Source organism: Triticum urartu, chromosome 4, assembly GCF_003073215.2.
Source record: "Triticum urartu cultivar G1812 chromosome 4, Tu2.1, whole genome shotgun sequence".
Lineage (NCBI taxonomy): Eukaryota > Viridiplantae > Streptophyta > Magnoliopsida > Poales > Poaceae > Triticum > Triticum urartu.
This window is the reverse complement of record NC_053025.1, coordinates 470836845-470841266: the sequence shown is the minus strand read 5'-3', so window position 1 is coordinate 470841266 and position 4422 is coordinate 470836845. Positions and strand designations below refer to the sequence as shown.

Genomic DNA, 4422 nt, shown 5'->3' with positions numbered 1-4422 from the left:
TAGTAGCAGTGGCAGTGATGACATGCGATGGTGGCTGTGTTACGGAAGAAGTTGATCTAGATTCATATCTTGTAATGGTTTGCCCGTGGTTAGCCATGTTTCGTTACTTTGTTTGTTGATGTTTTTGACTTTGTTACCTTGCATCACCTACAATAAAAGTTGGTTGTGTGCACCTGCATAGGCCAGGGATTTCAACCTCCTTTTTTAAAAAAATTTTAAAAAAGGAAAAACTAACGCCCACACGTGTGGCATCTTGCACATCGTCCACATGCCTCTTTTATCACTCATTTTGCCACATGTGAACAGATGACATCAATAGAAAATTTTTTGGTTTTCGGCTTAAAAATATTTTATCTCCTAATTAAAAAATCGAATTAAAAATTTATTTTCACCATTAAATCAGTCTCGACGAGATCTTCAAAACTAGACACCATGTTGATATGTTTCGACGAAATTTTTTTTGCCCAAAAATTGACATGATGTTTACACTTTAGTTTTCATAGTGCTTAAACTAAAGTTGTCATGTGGCAATTTCAGTTTGCATAGCATGGCAATTTTAGTATTTTGATGATGTCAACTCCAGTACTTTGACCATGAAAATTATTTTTTGTATGAACCATGGCAATTTTAAGTGCATGTATCATGGAAATTTTAGTTTATGGTTCATGGCAAGTCTAGTTTCTTAATTCCCCATTTTATAAGTGTAAAAATTTACTTTTAAATGTAGAAGAAAATAATTGAAACATATCTTGGCAATTTCAGTGTAAACACCATGACAATTCATGTGCAATAGACATGACAACTTTTAACCCAAAAAATAATTCGTCGAAATATATTGATATGAGATCTAGTTTCGGAGATCTCATCGCGAGAGATTTAATGGTGAAAACAGATTTTCAATCGGATTTTTCATTTAAGAGATAAAACATTTTAAAAATTAAAAATCCAAAAAAATATCTCACATGCATGCATACGGTGATGTGGAACAGTCTGTTTGTTATAAGGCGTGTGGGCGGGTTTTGCTACCACCACACGTGTGCGGTGTCCAAAAAAATTGATCTATAGTAAATGATTTCATATAGCACAATTCTCCACCCTCAAATTAGACAATGCCTTGTATGTACTACATTTGAGCTACTAATTGTGTTGGAAACACAAACGTGTCAAAACTCAGAAGTCTCACTTACCTCCCTCCACTCTTGGCCCTGAATCTGCAAGCCGGAAGACCTAGAAGATGGTCTGCTCGCCTAGCTCCTGCCCCGCCATTCCTTCCCTTATCACCTAATCGAAGAACTGCTCGAGCGTGTCTGTGCCATAACTCGGCGTCTTCTCGTCGCTGTACTCCCCGGTCTCGGGATCGAGCACTAGCGTGCTCTCCGACGCATAGTACCTCCCAATTTTGCCGAACTCAGCGGCATCCTCCAGCCCCGGGAACACCTTGGCCAATCCATCGATCACCCAGATGACACCATCCATGATCCGAATGGGCACCTTGATGAACCTGGGTTCACGCCCGGGCAGCCGGAACAGCATCTCCCCTTGGTCCAGCGGCGTGAGGGCCTTCCCCGTCCCTCCAATTGGAAGCACCTTGTTAGCCTTTTCCTGGTCGAAGATGCAATCCGCGATGAAGGAGGCGAGATCCTCCTCGCAGATAGGCTTGCAAGCGCAGAACTTTCCGTCGCCAAACATGACGTAGGGATTGCCCTTCTTGACGGTTTCGACCTGGCCGCCCTGGCTCTTGAAGAAGGCGGTGGGGCGGACGACGCTGTAGGTGAAGGCCGGGTCCCGGGCCGCCTTGGCGGCGAGCTTGTCCTCGAACTTGAGCTTGGCGCGCTGGAACTCGAGGAGCGGATTCTGGACGCAGACGGCGGAGAGGAGGACGAAGTGGGCGGCGCCGAGGCTGCGCGCGGCCTGGAGGGTGTGGAGCGTGGCGCGGTAGTCACGCGCCACGAGTCCTGCACCCCGCCGCCGCGGCTGGCGAGGCAGCAGACCGCGGCGTGCATGGGCATACCCCGAGAGGTCGCGAGGAGGGCGCCTGGGTCGGTGACATCGGAGAAGACGACGCGGGCGGGGGCGAGGTCGGAGACAACCTCCTCAGGGAGTTTTGCCGCGGATGCCGCTGCGGGGCCGGGTGACGGCGACGACGGGGTGGCCGCGGCGGAGCAGCTCGCGGACGACAAAGCGGCCGATGTAGCCCATGGCGCCCGTGACGACGATGGTGGTCTCGGAGGGGGGCAGGGAACGGAAAGGCTGGGCCGCGGCCGGGGAGGCCCTCGGTGGTGACGTCGCGGAGGAGGCGAGGATACAGCCCCCGCGGCGGCAAGCCTTGGCGGCTGTGAGGGGACAGGAGAGGGAGCACGGTGTGGGGCGGGGAGCTGCGATGGAGGCGGTGGCCGTGCTGGTGGGGAGGCGAGAGGGGGGAGGGGCGGCCTTGGGGCTCGACGGAAATGCGGTATCGACTATCAAGTGTGGGGAAGCCGGCCAGCGTTTGTGGTGGTGGCGGGGAGGCAATCCGGGCGTGTGAATAATTTCGTCACGTCGGGTTATTTTTGTTTTTTTACCAGCGAACGTGCGCAGTGAGATTAGTTTGTTTAATCCCAAATACTCCCTCTCTAAACTAATACTATAAAAGTGTTTAGATCACTATTTTTGTGATCTAACTGCTGTTATATTTCTTTATGAAGGGAGTAGTCATTAGTGCAGCTGCACCAATCAGCTCTTCCAAGCGCACGCATCATAGCCATCGGATCGCGCAGATCACGACCGATCATGACGGACCGTGCGTGTCGTCCCGACACAGGTGGCAACAAGGGGGAGACCGAGGCGCGCGGTGCAGTGGTGCGACCCGTACTCTTAATTTTTAGGGGAAACCACACGTAGTGCCCCACACGATTTGTTTGAACTCCCGTTCCTCGCTCCCCCATTTTCAAACCGTACGGGCGCTGCTCCCTCTCCCATTTTTCTCTCTCAATGACGCGGGGCGGGGGCTAGGTTGTGGATTCGGCCAGGATTCGCCGGTGCGGGGGTCCGTCCATGGGCGTGGCGAGTCGTCGGCTATAGGCGAAGGTAAATCCTGGCACCTCTTCACGCGGTTGCACTCCAGATTTGGTTTGGCACAACGAGGTTAGGGTTTGGGTGACGGGGCAGGGCGAGGGTGTGTCACCGTCGTGCGAAGGTCGGCGAGCACGGAGATTGTCCATGGCGTCCGCGGGCACGGCGTTGCCATGGCGGGGTGTGTCGAGCGGATATATAGTTTGGGTTTGGGGTATGACGGGGGTATAAGTTGAATTGAAGGGGTGGAGGGGGAGGGTAAGGAGGGAGGTTTTGTGATGATGCGTTCTAAATGAATCCCTCGCGACCAGGGTGGTTTCAATTGTTTGGAGTTGCTTGAATCGCATGAGGCAGTGGTATAGCAATACGATGGCAGTTGCTTTTTTCATCAAATTTGCAAGAGGGGAGGGGCAATGGAACTTATTCGCCTCCGCAGTTGCAACGAAATAGGGCAGTAGTTGCCTTTTTTTTCACATCCAGTAGCACTGTTTTTGGAAGATGATTTTTCGTGGTTGGTTGAATCTAGGAGCACTGTTTTATGCTTTTTGATGGCAAGCTCTGTGCTTAAGATGAATGTGTGGTTGGTTGTGACGAAGAGGAATATGTCTTCCCATACACCCTCCGGTCCTTTTTAGTTCGCATATAAGATTTGATTGAAGTCAAGCCTCGTAAAGTTTGACCAGCTTTGTAGAAAAAAGTGTCAACATTCACAATCTTAAAAATCAATACCACTAGATGTGTCATGACTTAAAGTTTCATATTATATAACTTTAGCATGACAGATGTTGATATTTTTTCATATAAATACGGTCAAACTTTGTGAAGTTTGACTTCAGAGAATTCTAATATGCAGAGTAAAAAGGACCGGAGGGAGTACTAGTTTGTGATGAAAAGGATTTTTGTGTTTGGTCATTTTTAGTTGGCTACAAAACAGTGAGTAGTTGCTAGATTCACAACCAAGTTGCTTCTACCAGTAACTAATCATTCATGGCGGGCATTGTTGCACCCATCTATTTTGGCTCTTGTTAGTCGTACAAAGCAACATGTATACTTTGTATAATGCATTTTCTATTTTGCAATTTAAGTGATTTGCTTCCATCCACATTCATGATCTAGATTTCTGAAATAAAGATACACATCAAATAGAAATAAGAAATAAAAAATAGGTCATTCAGAAGTTTTCATAGTTGCTTAGCATGAATCAGCAAGACAATTTGGAATAAAGGGTGGATTAAAGTTGTCCATCTCGTGCCATGAAGGTACCTACAAGATGAAATGTTTGAGTTAGTTCATAAGGACTTCTTTAATGAATGAAGATTTGCGCAGCAAACAAAAAGAAATTGGTATGAAAGATCACAGATTAGCTTATAG

At 48.1% G+C, this 4422-nt stretch overlaps 1 pseudogene; it reads right to left on the bottom strand.

Annotated features, from left to right (window-relative positions):
- Window positions 1–1017: 1017 nt before the first annotated feature.
- LOC125554809 lies at window positions 1018–2744 on the bottom strand (annotated as a pseudogene).
- Between the last annotated feature and the right edge of the window lie 1678 nt (window positions 2745–4422).